The sequence below is a fragment of the Acinonyx jubatus genome, chromosome C1 (genome assembly GCF_027475565.1).
Source record: "Acinonyx jubatus isolate Ajub_Pintada_27869175 chromosome C1, VMU_Ajub_asm_v1.0, whole genome shotgun sequence".
Classification (NCBI taxonomy): Eukaryota; Metazoa; Chordata; class Mammalia; order Carnivora; family Felidae; genus Acinonyx; species Acinonyx jubatus.
In genome coordinates, this window is record NC_069381.1 from 75,803,529 (window position 1) to 75,820,659 (window position 17,131).

Consider the following 17,131-nt stretch of genomic DNA (forward strand, 5'->3'; position numbering starts at 1 on the left):
TGGGCCCCATCACAGAGCTACTGAATCAAAAGCTCTGAACGTAAGTGTGGTAGGCAGAATATTGGACCTATCCAAAGATATCCACGTCCTAATCCCTGAAAACTGTTAATATCTTATGTTACAAGGCAAGGAGGAATTAAAGTTGCAGATGGAATTAAGACTGCTAGTTGGCTGACTTTAAAATAGATTATCCAAAGTGGGCCCAATGCAATCACAAGGGTCCTTAAATGAGGAGACAGTAAAGTCAGAACCAAAGAGATAGGCATCATAAAAATGACTTGACAGCCACTGTTGGCTTTGAAGATGGAAGGGGAATTCTAACCAAGGAATGTGAGCTAGAAGCTGGATAAAGGCAAGAAAACAGATTCACCTTTGGAGCCTCCAGAATGGAACTCAGCCTACTGAAACTTTGATTTTTACACAGTGAGACCCATTTTGGAATTCTGACTCCCACCACTATAAGATAACAAATTTGTGTTGTTTTAAGCCATGAACTATGATAATTTGTTACAGCAGCCACAGGAAACGAATACAATAAGGCCCTGCAATGTGCGTTTAGCAAGTTTCCTCCCACCATGCACTCTAGCACCTGGTACTATGCCTGCTACAAATCTCCTCCTTTGTTGTATTAGTTTCTTTAACTGTCTCTGTATTGTTCACCACTGCATCCTAGCTCCTAGCCCAGCGCTGGTGCTCAATAGCCATAGTAAGTAATACTGAGGATGTCTTTGAGTGCTATTCTAGGCACTTTACATGACTTATCTCACTTAGTCCTTATGAAGTAGGTAATATTATCATCCCATATTTTATGCACCAGTAAACTCATGCACAGAGAACGAAAGCAACTTGCCCAAGGTCCCCCAGCTAGTAAGTGGCAGAGCCAGGATTTAAATTCACTCTCACTCCGGAGTCCATGCTCAAATGCTATGCTATGTGGTTTCTAGGCAGGGTACAGTGTATAATTGGCGAGTGAATCAATAAATAAATACTAAACAGTAAGTCTCACCTGAGAACTTTAAAAGGATGTTTGGGAAGCAGTAGCAGAGTTCTTAAGACAATGTCATCCCAGGGGAGAAGACACATTCCCACTTGTGTGCAGGTGGAACAGAGCATCTGGAAAGACAACCAGGGTGGGAGGGAAGGCTGGACTGGCTACAGATGGCAGAGGGTAAGACTGGAGAGGGTGTGCCTGGGGTAGGGATGGTGGCTCCCAGGAATGAGGCAGGTGGGAATTGAAAGGTAACAAATGAAGCAGGACTGCACCTGGCTTTTCACCACATTATCACCAGCATCTAGCCTAGGCTGGACCCTTAGAGGCCCAGAGCCCAATCCGCAATATACATTTGCTTAATCAAAGGGATTTTTAATGTGAAATTGTTCTAGGATCTTCAGGCATTCGTTCCAAGGTGTTCAAGAAAGATCTCTGACTGGATTCACCAGAACGTTCAGCTGTGACACAGATAATATGAGGGGAAAGGTTGAAGCAAAAATCAACGAACTGGAGGACATGGAGACAGGGAAGTACTGATAGAACAGCTTCTGGTCAGTGGCCAAGACCCAGGGTTCAAGGAGAGTGAGGCCATTCCCAGTCAGGGACCTGCAGGCCTAGCTGAATTATGGGATTCCAGTATGTATTCAGTGCCCACGTGTCAGGCATGGAGCTAAAAGCATGGTGCTTTCCCACTGAAGCTCATTGAAGCAAAGTGTCCCCATATGAGGGCAGAGCACAGGAAGAGGAAACCAGGGGCAGCAGACCATTTTAATTTCATTTCACTGTAGTTTTAGTTTCATTACCAAGATAAGGTCCTAGTCCTTTTTGTTGTTGTTGTTGTTTGTTTTTTAACTACAATGAAATTTGGGAAATCCATTTCAAGTGGTTTTACCTTCAGTGACCTTCCAGTATCAAATTTTCTGCGTTACTTTTCAGGGCACATTGCCTCTGGCCCCACTGCTCTATGTAGTACAGTGGGTAGATTGCTCAGTGGGCCCAGCTGCCCGGAAGCTGGGGAACGCAGAGAAGTGGACCCTGCAACATGCCTAGAGCTCAGTGTTACATGGGTTGAGAAGGGTGTCATGGGAAGAGGATAGCATTTGGTGCTAGATGGTCCTAGGTTTTAAATCCCACTCAAGCTGTGTGATATTGGGCAAGTTACTCAACTTTTCTAAGCCGTAGTTTCCTCAACTGTATTGCAGGACTACTAATCTTGCCAGACTGGGCTATTGGAATATTAACAGATGATCATCTCTGTCAAGCAGCCATCAATGTTAGTTTCCGACTGAGGGTGTCACTTGTACCCTGAGACCCACTTTCTATTAATGTGTAATTATTATTTTTTAAAATCATAAAGAAAACAAAATGAGAAGAAGAAATGCTCAAGTTTCTGCTTCAGTACTCTTTTTCTTCTTTAGATCCTTTATCCTCCTTGTATTCTCACTTCCCAGCCCCTAGAGATACCACCTTTCTAGAAGCACAGAGCCTGAATATAATCTAGAGGTTTTATACCCCTAATGACGTTTTAGCTTTTTCTGTGTAGAGGGCTTGGTAGTTGAAGTTCAGAGAGGTTAAGTTACCCAGCCAAGGTCACACAGCTAACAAGTATAAGAGCCAAGATTGAAAGCCAGATCACTCTGACCATAAAGCTAGAGCTCTTTCCTGAACAGGCTGTCTCCTCTTTAGTGGCAACAATTCCTCAAAGCAGGTCTGGCTCAAAAAGTAACCCAGGGCTTGTTGGAGGGATAGAAACAGAGCACCCTTTCCAATCAAATATAGGACACTAAGAATTCACATCAGGAGGAGCTCAAGCATGGAGCATCATCATCCCAGAAGGTAGAGAACACTGCAGGGAGGAATAGTGCTTTGTAGACAGGCCCGGTTAGAATCCACTTGCTAGCTGGATGATTTTGAGCGAAGTTACTCAACCTTTCATTTTCCCAATCTCCTGTAAATTGGGAATAAAATGAACATTACCAACTTCAGAGGGTTGTAAGGGGATCCGGTGGATATAAGGTTTAAAAACCAGCTTAGGGGTGCCTGGGTGGCTCTGCCAGTTAAGCGTCTGACTTCAGCTGAGGTGATGATCTCGTGATCTGGTCCGTGAGTTCAAGCCCCACATCAGGCTCTGTGCGACAGCTCGGCCTGGAGCCTGCTTCAGATCCGTGTCTCCCTCTCTCTATGTTCCTCCCCAACTCACACTCTGTCTCTCTCTCTCTCTCTCTCTCTCTCTCAAAAATAAAATGAAAATATAAAAAAAATTTTAAAGAGCTTAGTACAAGGCGCAGCACATGTCCTCAATATACACCATAATTCGGCCTAGTGAGAATGTAGGAGGCTCTGTTCCTCACTTACACCTGAGGGGACATGTGCTGGAATATATAACCTGAATACAAATGCATCTAGAAGAAATATAGACAAAAGTAATACAACAATCAAGTGAAAAATTTGCGTATGCTTATTCTTTTCACTTGAACAGAGAAACTCAGGCAATTAATGTTTGGAAAGGAATGTGAGGCAAACAGAATGAAGTCAAGTATTCTCCCCATATTAATGTCATGTGACCCCACAGCCTCCAGGGCCATTTTGGTTGTGCTAAGAAGACCATGCCCAGAGTGCCTCATTAAAACTTTACTAACAATAGCTCTACCACCCATGAAAAACTGTTTTCTTCTCCCTTCCTGTGAAATCACCCCAGTTGCCTCTGAAGAGAGACCCTCAAATAAACAATATTGAAGTATAATTAATACTGTGCCTTCCTCAGTTTCTTACTTTGTTGTACACCTTCATGGTATTCTACCATGCTGGGAATTCCATGCTGGAAATACTTGCACCTCACCCCAGGCTTTGCTGGTTTATTCCATCTTTCTCTTCAGGGGCAGCTGGCAGAAACTTTCTGGAAAGTAGAATTAGTATGAAATCTATCAAGGTTTTCACCAGTACTTTGACCTTGTAATTTTCTTTTAACATGGATTATTTTAGTGTGGGTGCCTCTGTCCAGGAAACCAGAAGAATAATATTTCTGTTTGAGGAGAACTGGAATCATAAGTCTTAGTTATAGAAGAACTGAGACTCGGTGATATGGGGACTACACAGCCAGGCAGTGCCTCAGTGATTCAAGAAGCTTTTTTCTCTTTCACCTGGTCAACTGGCATATCAGTTGTCATAGCCTTTCTGCATTGTGACATCTTATTTTCCTTAGGAAAATAATTTTTTCATTTGGAATTCTCATATTCCCATTATTGGTGGCAATGCTATCAAAACCCTTTACACAACAATCTATTCTGGGCCATATCTCTATTTCTGTATCGATTCTTAGTGCATTATCCTGACTCCAAGCCACCCAAGAAAGTCAGAGTCTGCACCAAGTCTGCCTCCAGGGTACTTGTGAAAGCACATTTAGCATGTCCTACTTCCTCTCAGCTCTCTGTCTTTGACACGGGTCTCTCTTCTAGCAGGTTGTATGTAAGGCAATGAAGTCTTTTTGGAGATATTCTCTGCGTTTAAAAAAAGTGTATTATCAGTGAGTATCAGTTATAATGAGGCATTTTAGTGTGGCTGGATAGTGCTGGAACCAAGGAACAGTGGCCTCTCTGCTGAGATCGTGGCTGCTACATTTCATTAATCCAAGTCAGGGTGCTAAGGTGATTTTCAACTTGATTGACAGAACCCTTTCAGCATAAACCCTGGAAAACTATTAGGAGGAAAGAATCCCATCGAGGCATTCTGCTTATAATAGTTTTAATGCAGAAGTGCATTTGATCAGCAGCATGCTGAGCTCATATCACTTCCAGAGTGAGTAGCAATGTGGTTCCAGTGTCATTTAACACAACCAATTATGGTACATCCTGACAACATTTGAAACAGAATTGGATTAAGAAAAATGCACTCTCAAGACTGTGGTCTGAGAGGCAAAATACTAGACTTTCAGTGGATCTCATTTTTGCCTCTCTTTCAGTATAAGAACAAACTGAAGAAAAAGAAGAAGAAGAAGGAGGAGGAGGAGGACGAGGAGGACGAGGAGTGATAAGAAGGAAGAGGAGGAGGAGGAGATGAAAAGAACACTTTTAGGAGTAAGAGGCTGAGAGAGAGCATAAAAAGCAAGATGTAACTGCAATTGATGACCTCTCCCTTTCTTCAGTACTCTTTCTGTTGCTGCAAATCTCCTACATACAAGAGTCAGATAGTCTTTCTTCAAGTACCAGATTCACTTCCCAAAATCAGAGAATGCATTTCTCAGCCTTCCTCACCATTCTTATCCTCTAAAAGAAGCACCAGTTCTAATGAGTAAAAGTCCCTGTGATATAAAACATAAGCCATAAAGCTACCACTGTGTTCAGAAGGTTCTACTCCAGGGGCAATATTGAGTGATCTATGGACCAACAGAGGGATGTCTTCAAGATATTTCACATCTTAAGAGGATCAGGTAGTCAGTGTTATCTTCTGAATTAACCAGCCACAAATTTCACTGGGATAATACAACTGGAGTACCTGTCCAGGAAATAGAATATCAAATACCTTCTTAAAAAAAAGTTTTTACTGAGTTATTAGAATAAAAAGGTGATATATGTTCAATGCAAAAAGAAATCAGAAAATATAGAAGAAAGCAACGAAAAATAAGGATATCATCCAGAGACAAGCACTCTTTATTTTCTGGCACCACCTACACACATATTTAGAAACAAAAATGTTATCAGATCCCTTCCTTTTGTTCCTCTTTGAAATTATACTGAAACATGTCCCTGAATATAAAACTTTAATGTGACTAAGAATCGTCTGGGGTATTTTAAATATTTGAATGGCTGGTCCCCACATCTAGAGATTCTGCATCAAGAAGAAAGGCATAAGACCCAGGAATATGCATTTTATCAAGTGTTACAAGTGATATTGATGCTGACAGTTCTCCAACTACACTTTAGGAAATATACATCTTTGTAAATATACATCTTTTGTCTGGTGATTTTCTTAAGATAAAGTTCTAAAAATAAACGCTTCATTTTGGCAGAGGCTATGCCATGCAGCATTTCAACAATATACCTTATTTGTAGTTATCTTGTTGATAAAAAAGGTTGGGTCATGAAGACAGGAATATATTCCAAGGCAGGAACAACATTTGAGGCACTGGTGAACAGGGTAAGTCAGTCCAAGGGCCCTCAGAATCAGCCTTTCAGGTGTCTGTGGGATGCATAAATCCTCTTCAAACAACCCCTTGGCTCTTCCGTGGAGCCTGACAATGAGAAGAGTTGAGGAGGGATGGGGCAAGACACATGGTAAGAGTGGACTTAGTATCTTGGCTGGAGAAGCTGGTTCCTGAGACGGGAGGGTGCCTGCCACTGCCATTTGCACATGAGATTGCTGCCAACAAGGGATCACCAACCAAGAAAGCTCCATTACTAATCTCCACTTGTATAAAATTCACATTTGACTGGCATTCTGTTTCCAAAAATTTGAGAGAAGAAAGTAAGAAAGGATACAGGTATTTCTCCATTTCCTGGATATGAGTGTGCTTAAGAAAATGTACATACAGGGGCACTCAGTGGGCTAAGCATCAGATTCAGCTCAGGTCATGATCTTGTGGTTTGTGAGTTCCAGCCCCATGGGCTCTGTGCTGCCAGTGTGGAATCTGCTTGGGATTTTCTCTCTTGTCCTCTCTCTGCCCCTCCCCGACTTGCACTTTCTCTCTCTCTCAGAATGAATAAACAAACAAACAAACAAACAAATACATAAATAAGGGGGTGTCTCGGTGGCTCAGTCAGTTGAGTGTGCAACTTTGGTTTAGATCACGATCTCACAGTGTGTGAGTTCGAGCCCCACATTGGGCTCTGTGCTGACAGCTCAGAGCCTGGATCCTGCTCTGGATTCTGTGTCTCCTCTCTCTGCCCCTGCCCCCCTCATGCTCACTCTCTCCCTCAAAAATAAACATTAAATTTTAAAACATTTCAAAAAAAGAAAGTGTACATACGCTCACTCATGGGAACAAAGGCAGACACACATTCCCTTGCTATAAGCTTTGTGTAAAAAATAATTTTGCCCAAGGCCAAAATATATGGAAATCAACCAAGGCATCCAATTTCAATCATTATAAAGAAAAAATGTTGTCTTCAATTTTGGAGGGTGTTATTGAAGTATGAAATACACAAAAGAAAGTATTCAAATCACAAGTTACTCAACATGCCGGTAAAAATTAGCATCCAGAGCAAGAATATCCCAATCCCAGACATCCCCTAGTTCCAGTTTGTGGTCAGTATTCTCCCCAGAGGTAGTCACCATCCTGATTTCTAACAGTTTTAATTGGTTTGACCTGTTTTTGAGCTTTATATAAATGGTACATATAATATATATCCTCTTTCAGAGTTTTTTTTACTAGATTTTATAAATCATTAATCTAACTCCTCATGTCATGTACAGACATGTCACGATATTGAAGCAGAAATATCCCCCCCAAAGAAATTTAAAAGTGTATACTTTAAATAAGCCATTGTCCATTTGTGCCATTAACACTGAATGCCTTTATCTAAACTAAGACCAGCTGAATCTCTTGGGCCCTTGCGCCTATCCATAGTAAGTAATAAGGATCCTAAAAGGCTACTCCCCAGGGTGCATGACATTATGAGAGACAATATAATGTGGTGGAAAAAAGATAAGCTTTGGAACCATATTTAACTGAGTTAAAATAGAATCATCTCCACTTACCAGCCATACTATCTTTATGAAGCCACATAATCTCTCTGGGGCTCAAACACATATTTGTTTTTTAGTTGCTTCTATGCCTGTAAAATGGAGAAAATATCTCATTAGGTTGCTGTGAAAATTAAATTAAGATCACAAACGTAAAGTACTTGGCATATAATAAGTGCCCTATACATGTTCATTCTTTTTCTCCTTTCAGAGACCAAACCTGGATTTCAAATTTATAGCCTGATATGTACATACAACGTAAATAAATATATTTTCTTTTTCTTTTTTGAATAAATATATTTTCAATGGCAACTATTTGAACCACTAACTAGCAAGTTTAACACCATTTGGAAACCAGGTTTGTGATCCAAGGGAATTTAAGACACAGAGTCCTACAGAACTGAGAAATGTCACTGTTCATTCTTTGGAAACCTGTCTGGCTTCATGTCCTTCACATATCCCACCATGCCAGCCTAGCTGTTTATTTTTTAATGATTTCTATTGTAAAACCATTGTTACCTCAGCTTCCTGTGACGGCCTAAGAGCACACAAAATCCTCATTTTCCAACAAGGGCACAAAGCATCCAATGTACTTCCTGTGACATTATCATTTTATTAACAGCCATTATGCCAATCAATTTATAATGGCCTTTCATTTAGACACGTGCATGATTGTGTAACAATCATGTGATTTCTGCATTTTTACCAGTATACATATTAAATCTCTGACAGATTGCTAATGAGCTGATGTTGGAATTACAGAGTAGTCTGTTATCATTTGTCCATTCACAGTTTCCTCACCAGCCCATCTGTGCTCGGAACAGAGCCACCACGGAGCACGCAGGCTGGGACAGTTCCTCCATTTACACCTTTTGCCTTCAGAGGCCTCTGGGAAGCCTTGTCCCTAATTAAAGATTTTAACAAACATATTGCCAGCTTTCTAACACTGTTATTAAGCTGCTCTCTTTTGTTAGGAAAGGTGCTGTTTGTCAGCAGTTTGTAGATTTAGATATTTAGTGTGTGTTTCTGTAGCCCTGCAAAATATTTGTGTTTTTAAAACAATTCAATTAGTATGTTATGCATGCATGTACCAGCATGCACAGTACATACGGTATACATTCTATCAAAATCCCGTATAATTATTCAGACTCTCAAGGACAGACAAAGAAACATGGTGCATTTTTATGGACACACAGACTTCTCTACAGAACAAGGTGGAACTGTTGAATACTCGAAGGTTGAATACTTTAAGGTTGGAACTGTTAAAACAAAATGATCAGATTGAGATCATGGTTTAGATAGTTTGGAGCAAAGGTAAAGTATCTTTTACCTGAAATGTCTGCATAATTAGAATACACTAAAAAAGAATCAGATTTCCCTGGTGGAATATACATAGTTAGGGGGAGAGATGTATCCTTGTACTAAGGGTTTAATTATTAGAGTGGTGGTTCTCAGTGTGGATGTGGTTGAGGGTAAATGGGGAAGGGGGACCATGGAGTCAACTGAGAAGCTTTTGTGATATACTCTCCCACCACCACCGTCAAATTGAGACATTCCTCATTACACCCAGATAAGAATTACTGCTCCAGTGCTCTGAGAGAATAAGAGAGACAACAGAGCTGAGAGCTTCCTGCCCAGGAAAGGGCTCTCCAATCATTAGTCTTGGAAATGGGTGCATTTTCACTCTTCCCAGGGCTGAGTGTAGACAAAGCTGGCCCCTCTGGTAACAGCCATGTAATGTTTTTTAGACTAAAGTCACTCCCTAACACGGAGAGGCCTGAGACCTTCACCACTAAGAGAGGAGTAATAATTCCTGGGAGTCCAGCTCCTTGGAGATCAGAAGGTGACTCTCACTGCTGCTTTAGAATGATTTCCACCAGTGATACTGTGACAGAGAGACTGTGAGATGTATCTCCCAATGTGAAAGTTTTGTGGTCACTTATTCTGAAATGTTAATGGAAATTTTGATACTTTGATTTAATTCTTGAATAAAACACAAGCAGGTCTGAGGGAGATACCACAAATCATAAGGCAAGATTCTTGGGGCACCTGGATGGCTCAGTCAGTTAAGCATTCTACTCTTGATTTTGGCTCAGGTCATGATCTCATGGTTCTTGAGTTCAAGCCCTGCATTGGGCTTTGTGCTGACAGCACAGAGCCTGCTTGGGATTCTGTCTCCCTCTCTCTCTGCCCCTTCCCCACTTGCTCTCTCTCTCTCTCTCAAATAAAAATAAACAACAAAAAAAGCAAGGTCATTGTCCTAAGAGAACTTGCATACTAGACAGCTAACACACATACATAAAACCATATGCAGTATCTAACATCACAGGGTAGCCAATGCTAAGAGCACAAATGCAGGGGAGTTCAGAGGCTGAAGACATCACTTCTACAGAGGCTGGATTAGGACTTGGTGCTTGAGAGCAGGAGAGAAGACATTGTGAGCTGGGAAAATAGTGGGAAAGGACAGGAATATCTGAGGGATCTTGAATAGGCTGCTTTGGCTAGAGCAGAAGTTTGTGATGGAAAACTGAGAAAGGAAGGTTTTAAAGGTACAGGGTCATTCTGTCGAGGCTAAAGAATTGTACTTTATCTGGGTTTGTTTTGTTTTAGTTAAATGGCTTACTTATTTTTTTCCTTTTAGATACTTATTTTCAGAGTAGTTTTGGGTTCACAGTAAATTTGATCATAAAGAACAGAGAGTTCCCATATACTCCTTGTCTCCACACATACACTATCAACCTCTATCAGCCTCCCCCACTATCAACCTCTCCCACTAGGTGGTACATTTGTTACAAAGGATGAACCTACCACATTGTCAAACGATCAATCTACATTTACATATCATTATCACCCAAACTTTACAGTTTATATTAGGGTTCACTCTTGGTATTATGGATTACATGAGTTCTGACAAATGCATAATGACATGTATCCACCATAAAGCATCATACAGAGTAGTTTCACTGCCCCTGAAATCCTCTGTACTTCACCTGTACATCCTTCCTTCTCCACTAACCCTAAAACCCTAAGCCCTAGCAACCACTGATCTTTTTACTGTCTCCATTGTTTCTTTTCTTTTCTTTACTTTTCTTTTCTTTTTGTACAGGATATTATATTGTTGGAAACACACAGTATATAGCCTTTTCAGATTGGCTTCCTTCACTTGGTAATATGCATTTAAGTCTCCTTCATGTCTTTTCATTGCTTGATAACTCATTTCCGTTTAATGCTGAATGATATTCCATTGTCTGGACATACCACAGTTTATCCACTTACCCACTGAAGGACATCTTGATTGTTTCCAAGTTTTGGCAATTATGAATAAAGTTGCTATGAACATCCATGACCAGTTTTAGTGTGGGCATAAATTTTTAACTTCTTTGGGTAAATACTAGTAAGTGTGTTTGCTGGATCTCATGTTAAGAATATACTTAATTTTTTTTAGAAACTGGCAATCTATCTTCCAAAGTGGCTGTACTATTTTGCATTCCCACCAGCAGTAAGTGAGAGTTCCTTTTGCTCCATATCTTCACCAGCACTGGTGTTATCAGTGTTCTGGATTTTGGCCAAATAGGTGTGTAGTGGTATCACATTGTTTTAATTTGCATTTCCATAATGACATGATGTGAAGCATCTTTTCATATACTTAGTTGTCATCTATATATCTTCTTTCATGAGGTGTCCAGGTCTTTGGTCCATTTTTTAATTGGGTTTGTTTTTATTGTTGAATTTTAGGAGTTCTTTACATATGTTGAATAACAATCCTTTATCAGATATGTCTATTGCAAATATCTTCTCTTAGTGTGCAGCTTGCCTTCTCATTCTCTTGACATTGTCTTTTCTAGAGCAAAAATAATTTTTTTAATTTTAATGAAGTCCAGTTTATCAATTATTTTTTTTATGTATCAGGATTTTGGTATATATAAAAAGTCACCACCAAATTCAAGGTCACCTAGATTTTCTCCCATGTTATCTTCCAGGAATTTTATAGTTTTGTGTTTTACATTTAGGTCTATGATCCATTTTGAGTTAATTTTTGTGAACAGGGGTAAGATCTGTGTCTAGATTCAGTTTTGGGTGTGTGGGAGGGGTTTGCATGTGGATGGTTAGTTGTTCTAGCATCATTTGTTGAAATGACTATCTTTTCTTTATTGTATTGCCTTTACTCCTTTGCCAGAGATCAGTTGACTGTATTTGTGTGAGTCTATTTCTGGGCTCTCTATCCTGTTCCATTGATTCGTCTATTATTTCACCAGTACCATCCTGTCTTGATTACTTCAGCTTTACAGTAACTCTAAATTGGGAAGTGTCAGTCTTCCAACTCTGTTCTTCTCCTTTAATATTGTGATGGTTATTCTGGATCTTTTGCCTCTCCACATAAATTTTTGAATCAGTTTGTCAATATTCACAAAATAACCTGCTAGAATTTTTATTAGGATTGCATTGAATCTATAGATCAAATTGAAAATAACTGGCATCTTGACAATATTGAATCTTCCCATCCTTGAACCCATTTATTTTCTTTGATATCTTTTTAATAGTCTTATAGTTTCCTCATATAGATCTTGTACATACTTTGTTAGATTAATACCTAAATATTTCATTTTGGGGGATGCTAATGTAAATAGAATTGTATTTTTAATTTCAAATTTGATTTGTTCATTGCTGGTATATAGGAAAGTTATTGACTTCCGTGTGTTAACTTTGTACCCTGACACCTTATAATATATAATATATGATAACTTTATAATCATTTATTAGTTCCAGGAGGAGCTTATTTTGTCAATTATTTTGTAATTTCTATATAGGTAATAATATCTTCTGTGAACAAAGACAGTTTTATTTCTTCTTTCTCAATCTGTATATCTGTTATTTCCTTTTCTTGTTTTATTTCATTTGCTAGGATTTCCAGTACCATGTTCAAAATGAGTGATGAGAAGGGACATCCTTGCTTTATTCCTGATCTTCACAGGAAACCTTCAAGTTTCTCACTACCAATTATGATGTTAGCTGTAGGTTTTTTGTGTTATTTATCCAGTTGAGGACATTCTTCTTTACTCCTAGTTTCCTGAAAGTTTTTATCATAAAATAATGTTTAATTTTGGCACATAATTTTTCTGCATCTATTCATCTGATCATGTGATTTTTTTCTTCTTTAGCCTATTGATGTCATAGGATTACATTAATTGATGTTGTAATGTTGAACCAGACTTGCACACCTGGGATAAATCCCACTTGGTCATGGTGTATAATTATTTTTATATATTGTTGGATTCAGTTTGGCATCATTTCACTAAGGATTTTTGCATCTATGTTCAAGATGTTTTGCATCTATGAGAGATATTGATCTATAGTTTTCTTATAATGTCTTTGTCTGATTTTGGTATTAAGGTAATAATGCTGGTCTCTTAGAATGAGTTTGGAGATATCACCTCTGATTCTCTGTTCTGGAACAGATTATAGAGACTTAGCATATATTTTTTTTAATGTTTGGTAGAATTCACCAATGAACCCATCTGGGCCTTGTGCTTTCTGTTTTGGAAGGTTATTAATTATTAATTCAATTTCTACAACAGATATATACAATTCAGATTATCTATATCATCTTGTGTGAGTTTTGGCAGATTGTGCCTTTTAAGGGACTGGTCCATTTCATCTAGGTTATTGATTTTTGTGGTCATAGAGTTGTTCATAATGTTCCTTTATTATCCTTTATTGTCCACGGGATATGTAGTGAGGTTTCTATTTTCATTTCTGATATTAGTAATTTGTGTCTTCTCTCTCTTTTTGCTAGGCTGGCTAAGGCTTATCAATTTTCATCTTTAAAAAAACCAGTTTGCTCTAAAGAAGACATCCAGATGGCCAACAGGCACATGAAAAGATACTGAACATCACTCCTCATCAGGGAAATACAAATCAAAACCACACTCAGATATCACCTCACGCCAGTCAGAGTGGCCAAAATGAACAAGTCAGGAGACTATAGATGCTGGAGAGGATATGGAGAAACGGGAACCCTCTTACACTGTTGGTGGGAATGCAAATTGGTGCAGCCACTCTGGAAAACAGTGTGGAGGTTCCTCAAAAAACTAAAAATAGACCTATCCTATGACCCAGCAGTAGCACTGCTAGGAATTTACCCAAGGGATACAGGAGTACTGATGCATAGGGGCACTTGTACCCCAATGTTTATAGCAGCACTCTCAACAATAGCCAAATTATGGAAAGAGCCTAAATGTCCATCAACTGATGAATGGATAAAGAAATTGTGGTTTATATACACAATGGAGTACTACGTGGTAATGAGAAAGAATGAAATATGGCCCTTTGTAGCAACGTGGATGGAACTGGAGAGTGTGATGCTAAGTGAAATAAGCCATACAGAGAAAGACAGATACCATATGTTTTCACTCTTATGTGGATCCTGAGAAACTTAACAGAAACCCATGGGGGAGGGGAAGGAAAAAAAAAAAAAGAGGTTAGAGTGGGAGAGAGCGAAAGCATAAGAGACTCTTAAAAACTGAGAACAAACTGAGGGTTGATGGGGGGTGGGAGGAAAGGGAGGGTAGGTGATGGGTATTGAAGAGAGCATCTTTTGGGATGAGCACTGGGTGTTGTATGGAAACCAATTTGACAATAAATTTCATATATTAAAAAAAATAAAAATGAAAATAAAACAACCAGTTTGGGTTTCACTGATTTTCTCTGATTTTCTGTTTTACTTGTTTAAATTATTTATTTATTTTGAGGGAGAGAGAGAGAGACAGAGACCGACCACGTGCAGGAGAGGGGCAGAGAGGGAGAGAGAGAGAGAAAATCCCAAGCAGGCTCTGTACTGTCAGCACAGACCCTGATGCAGGGCTTGAACCCATGAACCGTGAGATCATGACCTGAGCTGACATCAAGAGTCAGACGCTCAACTGACTGAGCCACCTAAGCAACCCCACTGATTTCCCACTTTCAATTTAATTGATTTCTGATCTAGTTTTTACTATTTTTTCTCTTTTGCTTACTTTGGATTTAATTTGCTCTTCTTTTTCTAGTGTTCTAAGGTGGAAACTTAGGTTATTTAAATTTTTCTGGTCTAATATATGCATTCAATGCTTTAAATTTCCCTCTTCACACTGCTTTCAATGCATCCCACAAACTTTGATAAACTGTATTTTCATTTTCATTTGGTTCACAATATTTTTTAATTTCTCTTGAGATTTCTTCTTTGACCCATGTGTGATTCACAAGTGCATTGTTTAATCTCCAAGCATTTGGGGATTGTTAGCTATTCTGTTTTTGATTTCTAGTTTAATTCAATTTCATTCTGAAAGTTTATGTTGTATGATTTATTGTCTTTTAAATTGTTTGAAATATGTTTTATGGCCCCAAAGCTAGTCTATCTTAGTGTATGTTCCATGTGATCTTGGGAAGAATGTGTATTCTGCTCTTGTTGGATGAAGTAGTCCATAGATGTCAATCACATCTAGTTGATTGACTGAACTATTGAATTCAACTCTGTTCTTACTGATTTTATGCCTGCTGGATCTGTCCATTTCTGATAGAGGAGTGCTGAAGTCTTCAATTATAATAGTGGATTCATTTATTTGTGTTTTGCTCCCCTCTGACAATCTTTGTCATTTAATAGGTGTAAAAACCAATGATATTTAAAGTGATTTTGATATAGGGGAATTAATATCTACTATACTTGTTACTGTTTGTATTCATTGCCCTTGTGGTTTTTTTTGTTCCAATTTTTGTCTTTTACTTTTTTTGCTTTTTGTGGTTTTAACTGAACATTTTATAGGATTCCATTTTCACTTTTTAACATATCAGGTATACCTTTTTTTTTTTTTTAACTTCTTTAGTGTTTGCCTGGTATTTGCAGTATACATTTACAACTAATCTGGGTCTATTTTCAAATAACACTCTACTGCTTCCTGGGTTATGCAAGTGGTTTTTAATGCAATATATTCCTAATTCCTCTCTCTTGTGTCTTGTATCATTTCTGTCATTCATTTCACTTATACATAGGTATATAAACACACACCATAAGCAAACATAATGGAATATATTGTTGCTATTATTATTTTGAGCAAACTATTATTTGTTAGATCAATTAAGAATAAGAAAAATAAAAGTTTTTATTTACCTTCACTTATTTCTTCTTCAACACTCTTCCTTTCTTTATGTATGTAGATCCAAGGTTTTTTTACCTATATGAATTTTCTTATCTCTGAAGAACTTCTTTTAACATTTCTAGCAAGATAGATCTAGTGACAACAAACTCCCTCAGTATTTGTCTGAGAAAGTCTTTATTCTTTCTTTCCTTTTGAAGGATAATTTCATAGGCACAGAACTCCAGATTCGTGGATTTTTTCTCTCAACACTCCATTCTCTTCTTTCTTACATGGTTTTTGGGGAGAATCAGATGTAATGCTTGTCTTTACTTCTCTATAGGTAGTTTTTTTGTCTCTGGTTTCTTTGAAGATTTTTTCTTTGTCTTCGATTTTTCTGGAGTTTGAATATGCTATGCCTAAGTGTAATTTTTCTTTTACATTTATTCTGACTGATGTTCTCTGAGCTTCCTAGATCTATAGTTTAATGTCTAACATTAATTTGGGGACATCTCATTCATTATTGTTTGAAATATTTCTTTTGTTTCTATTCTCTCTCTTCTCCTTCTAGTATTCTCATTATACCTTTTGTAGTTTTCCCACAGTTCTTGGATAATAGATTCCTCTTTTTCTTTGCTTTTCAGTTTTGGAAGTTCCATTGACATATCCTCAGTCTCAGAGATTCTTCAGTCATGTTCAGTCTACTAATGAGCCCATCAAAGACACTCCTCATTTTTGTTACAATGTTTGTGATCTCTAGCGTGTCTTTTTTCATTCCTTCTTAGAATCTCCATCTCTTAAGTTTCCATATATTCTTACATGTTGTCCACTTTTTTATGCCCTCAGCATATTAATCATAGTTGTCTTAAATTCACAGTTTGATAATTCCAACATCCTAGGCCTAATTCAGTCTCATTCTAATGGTCGCTGTGTTTCTTCAAACTGTGGCGTTTTGTTTTGTTTTGTTTTTTCTTTTAGTATGCCTTGTAATTCTTTGTTGAAATCCAAACATGAAGTACTGGGTAAAAGGAACTACAATAAATAGGACTTGAATGATGTTGTGGTAAGTTTGGGGTGAGGAGGAAGGTAGGAGGGGTGTTTTACAGTCCTATGATTAGGTCTCAGTCTGTTAGTGAGCCTATGCCCCTGGGTTGTAAATGTCACAAATACCTCTCAGTTTTTTCCTCAGTTTGATGTGGGACAGAATGACTGGAGGAAGGTATTTCCCTTCCCTTAGGCTGGTTAGACTCTGTCAAAACCCCAATAGATTAGGTGCTGATAAAATAGGTTCTCTAAGGGTAGGTCTGGTTAAGAAGAATAGAATGCTCTGGTGTATTTCAATATGACCACTCCCCTC

General features: G+C 38.5%; 1 long non-coding RNA gene across 1 annotated transcript in view; it reads right to left on the bottom strand.

Annotated features, from left to right (window-relative positions):
- LOC113599261 (uncharacterized) overlaps positions 1 to 17,131 on the bottom strand; it is a 78,227-nt gene that overhangs the window by 20,788 nt on the left and 40,308 nt on the right. Inside the window, exon 2 of the long non-coding RNA XR_003420020.2 lies at positions 7,685 to 7,761. This is a non-coding gene — a long non-coding RNA (uncharacterized LOC113599261). The remainder of the gene's footprint in view (positions 1 to 7,684; positions 7,762 to 17,131) is intronic.